Below are 12,597 nucleotides of genomic sequence, written 5' to 3'. Positions count from 1 at the left end.
CCACAATTGAAACTACTGGTTCACCAGTAATTGTGTTATCCTACAAAAAGACTTTTTTTTTTTTTTTTATTTGTGCTAACATATGACCATTGGATATTTTTAAAAAATATTTTCAACTCACAAGGGATCAATAATATAAAAAACAACTTTTATTATAAATTTAAAAATGTATTCTAAAATGTTTTTAATTAACTTTGCAGGCTATAGTTGATTCTTATAGCAGCTAATTACTTAATAACAAAATTTTTGTATGAACACAAAATGTCATGAGTGTTTTTGTAAGCCAGTGATATATAAATATTATAAAAATATGACCAGATAATTATTCTGTCTGTCAACAAAGACTCCATAGTAACATGTTGCAAACATAGAGAGAAACTCCAAAAACAGTCATTGAAAAATATTCACCTAATAATTCAAATTTTGATAACTTTTTTTATATCTAACTATGGAACTTTAGTCATCAACGAATGCCTCTATGTACCAACGACCCACTTGGCACACTTGGCTTGGATTTTTTCTTGGCTACAGGATCAGAAGCAAAGCACTTCCATGTCCTCAGAGTTTCATCGGCAGCAGCAGAGACGACTGTCTGTCCATCTGGACTCATAGCCATGTGGAGAACGCGACATGTGTGACCCGTCAGCTCAGTTACTTTGACCATTGATGGATACTTCCAGACAGTCAATTGGTTTTGTGCATAACCATGGCTGGAGACAAGTTCCTTGTCTTCTTTTGACCATAATATAGAGCACACCTGGGAAATATGAAGAAGATTATAACCAAGCCTCATTCTGATCGCTGCATTTTTCTGTACCTTCACTTATTATGACTCATACTGTCCCACACAAGCTAAGCAACAAAAATCCCTGTATGAAGGCCATAACGCTGAAGATCCCTCATTGCTCAATAAGGTGGGTCAGTTGTAGACTGAAATGGGATGTAGTGATGGTTACCTTATGCCACATGGATTAACTCCAGTGGTTTAGCCTGCTTTGCTCAGTGACCAAGACAGCATTTCTCCTTACATCATGGAAGCAATGTCAAGCAGGCAAGTGATGAGAATGTAGACAAATGTCAGTCATGCAACTAGTTGATCCACTGCCAATTTCTCCAAACTAACATGAGAAGAATTTCACGGGAGACAGTAAGGAGAGTCACTGATCAATGAGATATTGGGCAATTTAAAGTTTTAAACATTCTCCTTTTCAGCGTTTTAGAACAGGACTGTAAAGATGGAGAATATGTCTAACTATAATTATTAGGGTCTCTGGCAGGTGAATTACCTGTGAATGAGTATCAACACTGCTGAGACAGTTTCCAGTACTAACATTCCAAAACCTAATGTGCCGATCAGCAGTTCCGCCACCACTAGCAAGTACATTACGTTGAAATGGACACCAGTCTAGTGCCTGAAAATGAACCAGGAATTTTTGTTTTGGACCAAGATATTGTTATCATGATATTTCATTCTTTTGGTATTTCAGCAGACAGTCAATAAAATATTATGATCAAAACATGGGACAAGCTAACAAGGTAACCCCTTGAAATAAGCCTGTTTGAAACATTCAGGTAGTAAAATGGAGTATTAAAGTAAACTAAGTGAAGTTAGTGATGCAGCTGAGAAAAGGAGGATCGAGTCGCTGCATTGTGTTCAACACAAACCTCCCTAATTTTTTCACTCCTTACACTTTTTACTATGATCACACTTTGTTTTTCTTACTGAATTCCTGGACCAGACTACCTGTTCATCCACACCATGAGTATAACATGTATGACGACAGAATGATTGAAAATCAGACAAAAAAATGAAAGGAAATAATTTGATTCAATTTTACTCCAGTTTAAAATTAATTTAAAAATCTAGGTACATTTAATTAATATATGACGAAAATAAAAGGTTGGATACATATCTTAACAGCTGCTTGGTGCTGGTTTAAGGTAAACAGTGGCGTATTGGTGTTATTGTTTGTGTTCACATTGGCATCCCATATCACCAACAGATTATCATTTCCCCCACTAGCAAGGTATTTACCATCAGGTGACCATTTCATTCCACACCTCTTGTGTATGCCTGGCAAGTGTTGCCACTTGATGATTGGCAACACGGACATCATGATGGTGTATGGCACCACTTCTGCTCCCACTGGTATTTAAAAATAAACAAAATAACAATTATAATATTTCAATTTTACCATTGGCTTATTTAGGAAATGTGTAAAGAAGAGAGGAATAAAGAACAGGAGAAATGGGGAAAAGGAATGGAACAAAAAGAGAGAAAAGAGAATGGAAAAAAAAAGAAAAGAGAAAATGGAAGATAAGAAAATATCATGACAACAGAGGAATAAGGAAATATGACTGAAGGAAAGCTATGTGTTTGAAAGATGGTTCTTTACTAATGTAGCAGAGTGCAACTGCATACAAGTAGGGTGTACAATTGGAAGAGATTCTTTGCATTCTGCAAAGTGGACTGCTGTATAGGGTACAACACTAAAACTCAATTACAGGTATAAAGCTACTCTAGCTCACTCTGCCTTAGTTCTACATTGAATTTCATTCGATCGTGATTTTTTTGCAGAGGGCCTATATGAGTGACATGTACAGGCAACTGAAAAAATATAATACTATCCATAACTAACAGATGGGGCAATGAGTTCTTCAGAGTTCAATTTTTGCAAACTCACCTTGATAGAATATACGAGTTCCATGACACGCAACCAACTCTAGCAGAATGCCCTGACATGCTGCGCATGCGTTTTTGTTGCTCAACATCTCACAACTGTAGGATAAATAGCATGTGTTGGTTAACTTATTGGGTAAACCACAGCACGTACCCTCTTTGATCCCAGATTTAAACAATAAGGAAAATTACATTTTTTTTTTCAAACCCCTAATCCACATTTACTGTGAAACTTAGAGACCATGAACTCAAGGAATGCGTCAACAGAATGTCACAATATGCTGTCTGAGCAAAATATCAAATCAGGTTTCAAAATCCTCAACAATTATCAACTTGAGGTTGGAGATTTGCTGGCACACAATTGTCTTGAAAGAAACAAATTAAATTTTTCCCGGTTTTTCAAGTTTCGTAGTGATATGGAGTTGTTGTTTGTTCAGATCTTGGGAATTGATAGAAGGGTTGTAGGTAATACAAAAGGAATGGTTGGGTACCTGCACAGTACCACTACTGTCTCCCACGGCAATGAAATTTCCTTCTTTAATCCAAGACACAGCTCCAATGTAGCAGTCAGGTGTTTCAGTTTGACACAGTTGTACAATATCACCCGAAGCTGCATTCCACAAGTAAACAAAACCACCAAGTGCGACAGCTAAGTGGTTGTTACAACTCCAGTCTAGGAGATTCAAATCTGAAAAAACAAGAAGTAACACACCTACAATCCAGCACTGTACACAAAATAAGGAACACTACCCACCAACTTTGAACCCATTAGGAGTGCTGAGCATTAAATTTCTCCCAACAGCCGTTGGGACACACTTAATTTGGAGCCTCGCTCTGTTGTGTGTCCCGCACCCTTGTCCTCCGTTCTCTTCTGTGTCTTGTTCATATGTATATTTTAGTCCTTTTAGTATTGTAAGTATGGTGAAAGCGATTAAATAAATAAATAAAATAAATAAATTCCAGTCTCCATGAGATGACCCATTTTGGGGTATTGACCCTTTAACTCAAAAGAGTGACTAGCATCTAATTTCTCCTTACAATATCGCCCCTGAATCACACATTATGGTCATGAGAATAAAGGAAATGATCAACAACTAAAGTAGCTTTTGATTGTTTAGCAAATTCTCCTTGTAAGCTCCTTAGGAAATGTATGAGAATATGCATACTTATGACTTCGGTTTAAAATTTTTTTTTCTTTCTCCTCCTGCTAATTGTTTGCCACTATCAGCAGGGGTTTCTTGAACGGGATAAGGGTTGGGACTTGTTAAGTGACACTGCACAAGCTTGTGTTAGCTAAGGCGAGTGAGGTGCTACCACAGTGCAAATAAGCTGAAATGCAGATTACAGGTTCAGATGTAAATGTTTTAAAATCAAGGTACTTTTATATGTGGCCCTTGGTTTAAATGTCAAACTTTGGGAAACCACGAACATTTAAGATAGTTAGAAAATTGTCCTTCTTTTGAGACCAATAATGCTGAAACCAGGGCATGTGAGCAAACCAGAAACCTGAAAAAATTGCAGTTACTGCAAACCGTACAGTTCAGTTTTCTAAAAATCCAAGTAACTTGTTCTGTCAAGACAATATTCCAAAATCTTTTTCAAGTATTCAGAGTTTTCGAGGTCAAGTTGAAGGTAATCTCCCATGGCAACCATATTCCTTTTAACAAATGGTAAACACTACAGCGTACACTATTGAGTTATGGATGCACGCGGGAGGTTGCTAAGCACGAAAGAAGCGAAAGAGTCGCTCGAGGCGATAGCGACTCTAGCTTCTTGAGTGCTTAGCAAACCTCCCAAGTGCATCCATAACTCAATAGTGTACGCTGTGGTGTTTACCATTTGTTTTATAACATAACATTTATACATTGTAGCTAACGAGTTCCCTTTTATTTAACAAATCTTACGTGACCAGATAAAGCAAGCCCACGCGGAAAAATAGTCTTTGCAATTGCTCACATCAGCAGCCTACACCCATGGGCAAATGAGTGACGCTAAATTGACCAATCAGAGCGCGCGCTTTACTTTGGTTATGTTATAATTTTCTTTTTAGCCTGTGTAACGTAGAAAATGACATCGATCGAGTCGAGAGAAGTAACAATTTTTTGTGTGAAATGAAACCAGTGATTTTTACACCAATCAAAAGGCTCAGCATAAAAGCCATTACACATCCAGGAATGCTTTTGACCCTTGAAGAAAAGTTATTTCTATCATCTCTTCAATAAACAAGAAAATCAACCGTTGATCGAAAAAAAAAAAACACTCGTTGCATACTACCATAAATAAGTAATGAAAAACGGAAGCGAGAGTCAGTAACAAAACTGCGTTCGTCCTCCTTAAAAAACTAATTCACTAACCGATAATTTTGATTGCATAAATCGGGTCTTAATGTTTTATACAAACAAACAAACAAACAAACAAAAAACAAACAAATCACAACACAGCACACACACACACACACACACACACACACACACAAACACACACAAAAAAAAAAAAACCGAAAAGGAAAAAAGGAGAGCTGAGAGTATTTTGGATCTTTACGCCACACTTTGAATTAACGCATTAGGCTTAATCTATAGTTATGCCGGAGAGATATTTTCAGCCCTATTTAATCCAGCTTACATTCTTACACTTGCACTTTCAGAAGGATAAACGATAATTTTACTTACTGTTTCCTTCAACCATTTTAAACGGATAATATGGATTACACTGAAGTCTCCGGTTAAGTATGGCTTCTGGCTTCTAAAGGATTTCAAGCGCTTTCAGTGCCTTTTTTAAACCCATCGTTGCTGTTGTCGTTTGGAGTATTTCACCTCATCCCAACTCGCTACAATAACCTCATACGAGCTTTGTGACGTCAGTTCTCGCGCGCATTAGTAACAAAGCTACTCGAGACGCAAAACGTCGTCTTTCCCGTTGCATTCTGGGTTTAATCTTTTTAAAGCGTTTTAAACTGAAAGTGCGCAAATAAGCTGCTGGTAGTCTGTCTATTCCCTTTCAGAATGAAGGGAGCTTCAGTGGAGAGAAGAGATTAGGCACGACAGAATTTGAATTTCTTGCCTCTTCTTTCGAATGTTGAAGCCCTAAACTCCTCTATTTGCTGTGTACAATTTATTTTTGCCTTTTGACTGTAGCACTGTTTTGAGAACTATACGAAAAGCGAGTTAAATACAAGTTCATTCTCGTCATATGCTGTGACCATCACCGTCCCTATTTTACGACAAGATAGTAGAATAGCAATCAAGTGAAAGCTTAAAAACAGTGCACAGGATAATAAACATAACAATTACCTGTCAGTCGAAGCTTAAGTACGCTAAATACAGAGGTTACGAGCTTTTCTGTCATCTGAAAGCCAAACAAAAACGTGTATTGATCTAAAAGAAAAAAACAAAAAACTCATTGAAGTCCACTCTGCGTGAAAAATTCAAAATGTTTGTAGATTATAAACAGTATCAGTTAATTGCGATGGCTTCGGGGGCCATTAAAAGTACAATAATAAAACACAAAACACGCGTATCGTTTGTAAATGACTGGTTTTATTTCCTTCCCCGTATGTCGCGAAATTTAAAGTCAATAATCGTCTAGAGCACTCATTGGGGAGGAGGATAGGAAATGGAATTATGTCCAGTCATCTTGTTACGTGATTGTAATTGCTTATTTTGATGTTCTTGTTCTGCTTACAAATTATGTGAAACCTCTCTCTCTTCGTTTTCTCTTTAGAGCAGTAATACTAAATAAAAGCATGAGCATAAGCATAAGATGTTCTGTGAGATGTTCTGTAAGATGTTCTGTAAGATGTTCTGTAAGATGTTCTGTAAGATGTTCTGTGAGATGTTCTGTGAGATGTTCTGTGAGATGTTCTGTGAGATGTTCTGTAAGATGTTCTGTAAGATGTTCTGTAAGATGTTCTGTAAGATGTTCTGTAAGATGTTCTGTAAGATGTTCTGTGAGATGTTCTGTGAGATGTTTTGTAAGATGTTCTGTAAGATGTTCTGTAAGATGTTCTGTGAGATGTTCTGTGAGATGTTCTGTAAGATGTTCTGTAAGATGTTTTGTAAGATGTTCTGTAAGATGTTCTGTAAGATATTCTGTAAGATGTTCTCTAAGATGTTCTGTAAGATGTTCTGTAAGATGTTCTGTAAGATATTCTGTAAGATGTTCTCTAAGATGTTCTGTAAGATGTTCTGTAAGATGTTCTGTAAGATGTTCTGTAAGATGTTCTGTGAGATGTTCTGTAAGATGTTCTGTAAGATGTTCTGTAAGATGGTCTGTAAGATGTTCTGTAAGATGTTCTTTAAGATGTTCTGTAAGTTCTGTAAGTAAATTGACTGATCTGTGACTGATAGACTGAATAACTGACAGATCATCTGAACAATGATTGACCGAATTACCGACATGGTCAGATTGTTAGTTTAATTTTATTCAGTTCGTCTAATGTTTATCTAGAGTAATGCTGCACACATTAGCCTTTCTTTTCTTTACCTACTTGAGTTATTTTTAGAATGATATAATTATTCTATCAACCTATAAAGCACTACTCAGCTGAATCTTCCATAGCGCTTTACAATCATTATGCTGAGGTAGAAGTTACCATCTTTGCTTTCTTTTTCTGCATGAGTAGTTATAGAGTGTTGATCAAAATATGAAGAAGACAGCATATGTAATCTTTCCTTCTTCTTTGCTTTTCTGCGGAAGTTTCCGAGTGTTGCAATTGTTCAACTGACATATAAAGAGGTAAGAACACGTCATTTTTCCTGTTAATGTGCTCATACAATGATGTATACATATATTGACCTTTTTGTTTCTTTTCCTATTGGCGTTGTCTAGTGTTGTTCAAAACATAAGGAAGTCAGAACATGTAATTCTTCCCCCTGCATGTGTTTGTAGAACGATGCATATACATTATGGACCAAGCGTGAGGTAACTATGGCTGGATATCGGCCGAATGCTTTTTGTGCGTTTTTATAGACCAAGCTAAGGTTTAAGTCCATAAAACGTAAATCAAGAACGAGGCTAGTATCCAGCCATCTTGACCGAACAACCGAGGTCGATAAAGGATTTATGATATGGAAAGATCAGAACAAAGAAGTCGCGTCATATTGCCCACGTGCGCTGCCAGCGATATAATAAACTTGTTGGCCTCTTTTCTTGTTTTTCTGCACGTGTAATCGAGTGTTTTTCAAAATGGAAGGAAACCCAAAAACGCGTAATTCTTTCCTGCCAGTGCTTATAGAGTGACGCATGCGCATGTAGGCCTTTTTGTTCCTTTTTCTACTGACGTTATTGAGTGTTGTTCAAAATAGATGGTGGTCAGAACATATAACTTTCCCCCTGCTTGTGCTTATAAAACGATGCTTACTCATATTGGACTCTTTTTTTTGTTGTTTTTTCTGGCGAGTTAAAGTGTTCTGCAATCTTCGCTCAGGAGATCGCCTCCTTGTAGAGACCCAGAGTTATAGGACAGCTAGATTCGCAGCTTTCTGTACTAATAGATCCCCCATAAGGAGTAACCCTGTGAGGGCATATTTATGATGATTTTTTTTAATGTAATGAAATTGCTGTGCATGTTGTTGAAATATTATTTATTAAGGATTGTTTATATTATTCAGACATGAAAAATTGCTGAAGTATTATCAGAGTTATTTATTTATATTATTGTTATATTTTGTGTATAATTTTTTGGCCCACCCTGCAGCTCTGCCTGCAAAAGAATTGAAAAAAACATATATCATGTATATATATTTAACAATTATTCGCCTCAGGTTCGGTGAATATCGTCGAATAATCCCCGAGACGAATTCGAGGGTATTATTCGACAATATTCACCGAACCTGAGGCGAATAATTGTTTTAGTATAATTTCACAGCTGAACAACAGAGAAATTTCTAAAATCATAACATTTTAGTAACATTTATTAACATTTCATTTGAACATTTTATATAAACTACGTGGAACGGTTTATAAAGCATCATAGAAGAAACCGTTCGACCAATCATATTGCTGGAAACTCTTTGCTCAGCTCTGAAATTATACTAAATATATATCTAAGTCAGAGCCTGTTATACTTCCGGTCTACCTTTGCTTGTCGGTAGAACGACACATACACATATTGGCTTCTTTGTTTCTTTTTCTGCGCCAGTTATGGAGTGTTATTTAAAATATGAAGAAGGGAGTAGGTGTAACTCTTTCCGTCCTGTTCTCATAGAAAAATCGATGTATTTGATGACCCTGCTCAATGTTTGTTTTGCTGGCGAGTTATGAAGTGTTTTTCAAAATGCAAGTCAGCCCATGTAATTCGTCGTTACCTGTACTTTTTGAATGATGCATACACATGTTGGCCTCTATTTATTTTGCTGGAACTCTTATTTAATATCGTTGAGAATACAGTAACACGAATATTGAGCAGATGCCAAATCCCCTCACGGAGAAGGAAAAGGAACTTAAAATAACCCAAACACCAGAAGGTTGCTTGTGTATAATTGGAACATTGATTTCTTTAGTTACCATTCAATTCCACCGGTAGCTCAAGGAAAACCATACAACTGCTTGGAAAAAAGCCCCACTTTACAAGATTCGACATATTAGGAGAATCTTACTGTTGAGTAACCTTTTTATATGATGTCGTGATCTATCAGCATTCTCACGCTCCTTATAGCCTTGTGTGTATGTCTTAAGGAAAGTTTTTAAGGCAGCTCATCGACCCCTCTAATTTACGGTGGCTGTCACGAATTTTCCTTAAGAGCCACTGACCATGAATATGGAGAATCCGCCGACAGTTGCAAAATTCATTTTATTTTTCCTAAATTACCCTTTTGATGAACCTTTTCTAAATATTGTATCAAAAAGTTCTATCGCGCTTTGCTTTCTCCAAAAAATCAAAAGTTTAAAGTACACTTAGATGGCTGTTGTCTTCCCGGTAAAATGATGAAGTATTGCGCAACTTCGTCAACTTTGTACCGCACAACGAGATGCAATACTGCTTTTAAATTTTGTAGGATAGAAGATGGCCCTTTTGTCTTTTTTAAAGTAAAGATTTCATGTTATGTTCTAACGTTTAAGACTGCATAGTAACCCGTCGAAATAATGCACTATGCGTTTTTTTTCGCAAAGAAAAAATAAAGGTCAACCTCATTGGTCTATGAAGAGATCTGCCATTCATATTTGCAAATAATAATACACATCATCTAAAAGCTTTATCTTTTTAAAGTAACTCCTTCGATTCTCTATCTTGGCCCGCCATAAGCGACGCTTCCAGGTTGAAAAGAGTTCGGGCTATTATGTAAAAAAATGCATTGCGAACCGCTGAAGAGCTGTTTCTTTCCTGGCCTTCCATAGGCGGTGCGTTCAGCTTAAAGAAAGTTCATCAAAAGGAAAAATAAAATGAATAACGAAATTTTGCAACTGTCGGCAGATTCTCGATATTTATCGTTGTTTGGCGCACCGACCTCTACCAAAAAGAAGCTTTCCGGCAACTTTCTGTCACCTGCTTTTATCAAAAGGTCGACAAAGACCTCACTGCCAGCAATCAAAACACCGTCAAGAATACGATCAACCAACTCATAACTAAACAAGAATTGCCGGCCACAGCAAAAAATCTCTTCATAACCACTCCTAGAACTTCTTGTATTTACTTTTTACCTAAAATTCACAAACCTAACAACCCGGGTCGGTCCATTGTCTCGGCTTACAGTTGCCCTACCGAACTTATCTCCATCTATCTAGACAAAATTATGGCTCCCATCGTTAAAACTTACCATCATATATAAAGACAGCCAACACGCTCTTCAAATTTTTCGCGACTTTAATTTCCTTGGCCAAAACAGACTTCTTTTCACCATGGATATTACGTCCCTTTATACTGTCATTCCTAATGGCGAAGGTCTTCTGGCCCTTAAACATTTTTTTCATCAACGTACTGTTAAGGAACCTAAATCTGAAACACTACTACGCTTAGCCGAACTAGTGCTCACACTCAATTGCTTCTCATTCGGGGACAATTTTTTCAAACAAACCAATGGTGTAGCCATGGGTACCAAAATGGGACCTAGCTAGGCCAATCTTTTTGTAGGTTTTGTCGAACACCAATTTTTCAGCAAATACAACGGCTCCAAACCTTAACTCTACGGTCGCTACATCGACGACTGTATCGGCGCCACCTCCTCTACCAGAGAAGAGCTGACTCAATTCATAACCGCAGTCAATTCTTTCCATCCGTCTCTGAAATATACCTGGGAAATTTCTGACAATTCTTTATCCTTTTTAGACATCAAAGTTTCAATTGAAGGCAACGGTTTATGCACTAGTGTGTATTACAAACCTACAGACTCGCATAATTACTTGTTGTATTCGTCTTCGCATCCATCTCAAGTTAAGAATTCCATTTCTTTTTCTCAGTTTCTATAACTTCGTCGTTTATAGGGATGACTCTGATTTCCACCACAAATCAGAGTCAATGTGCCAGTTTTTCGATAAAAGTAGTTACCCTGATTATGTCGTTCAAGCGGGTTACCACCGCGCCCAACTTATTGATCGACATTCAGCACTACAAACGTCACAAAAGGAAGATTCCGACCGCATTCTATTCACTCTCACGTTTCGCCCTCACAACCACTCAGTTAAATCCATCATCTTTAAGAACTTTAAATTACTCCAAAACGATCCAGAAACAAGCACTATCTTTTCGCAGCCTCCCCTCATTTCATTCAAGCGCGACAAAAACAAAGGCAATCTTTTGGTCAGAAAGTTGTTTTCAGACTAATGACCAACCAGGCACTTTTAAATGCGCTCGTGCACGATCCAAAACGTGTCCTTTCATTCACAACACTGAAAAAATATCGGGACCCAAACGATCCATTAAGATCACCGATCACTTCACGTGCACCTCCGCCAATGTAATCTATTGCATAACTTGCACTTATTGCAAAAAGATTTACATGGGCGAAACAGGCAGAAGACAAGGTGACCGATTCCGAGAACACCTTCGCGACCTGGAGAGGAATGACAAGGACACATCTAAACCAATCGCTAGACATTTTAATTTACCTAACCATTCTAAGCAACACATGGCAATCTGCGGTCTTTCCTTACACTTAGGTAGCACGGAAAGCCGGAAAACCCTTGAACAAAAGTTCATCTTTCAAACCGCCAGTCTAAATCCCACAGGTACCAACGAACGCTTTTCATTCCACTAATTTATTCGCGTTTTTCTCGTTGCCATGTTCCCACCAATCACGTAGCTCCTTTTTCTGCCTTTAAAAGCACACACAACCCACAATTCCTCTATTTGCTCCGACAAAGGGCTAACGCGCGAAACGTCAGCTTTTATAATCGTAACGGTGGCCAATTTACCATTTCAACTTTGTTGATATATTCAAATTATTTCGTTACCCTCACCGACGCAGCCCCAAACAGTTTCTTTAGAAACTATCAGCCTTTATTACTGAACAGTAATACTGCTTCAATCTACGGATTTCTGACAACTCCCTCTGGGTGATCACTTGGCAACAAACTATGACTTGGTACCAATAATAGATGAAAAATTCCCTTCTCCTTCCAGTTAAAGGCAAATAAATTACCTACTCAAGGTTTGTAAAAGCCTTGAAAGTGCTTGAAGGAGCTCGAATTTAAAAATAAACTTTAAACTTGAACTTTAATTTTTATGTAGACACGGTAAATCTATCAGATAAAATAATAATATTATTACAATCTATTATTACAATTACAATCTACTTTAATCTATGTAAACATGATCTAAAATTTAAAAGTGAAATAGAAAAACTAAAGAAATTCTGCTTTACATAGATGCCGTGTACGTTTTTTCGATTCAGACGAAGAAATCGCGACAACCATTTCGAAAAGATTGAAGTGATTTTGCTTGCCGCAATTCAGGGGACAAGCTATTCCAGATAACCGCACCG

General features: G+C 37.4%; 1 pseudogene across 1 annotated transcript; it reads right to left on the bottom strand.

Moving 5' to 3' along the window:
- Nucleotides 1-129: 129 nt before the first annotated feature.
- LOC148720732 (cell division cycle protein 20 homolog) lies at nt 130-10,674 on the bottom strand (annotated as a pseudogene). The gene is made up of 7 exons (XR_015993298.1): nt 10,435-10,674; nt 5,971-6,054; nt 3,172-3,368; nt 2,685-2,779; nt 1,890-2,146; nt 1,287-1,412; nt 130-757 (listed from the first exon to the last, which is right to left on the bottom strand). The product of XR_015993298.1 is annotated as a cell division cycle protein 20 homolog (transcript).
- Between the last annotated feature and the right edge of the window lie 1,923 nt (nt 10,675-12,597).

Source organism: Stylophora pistillata, chromosome 11 (assembly GCF_964205215.1).
Source record: "Stylophora pistillata chromosome 11, jaStyPist1.2, whole genome shotgun sequence".
NCBI lineage: Eukaryota > Metazoa > Cnidaria > Anthozoa > Scleractinia > Pocilloporidae > Stylophora > Stylophora pistillata.
Note: the sequence above shows the minus strand (reverse complement) of the source record. Positions and strands in the feature narration are given on the sequence as shown.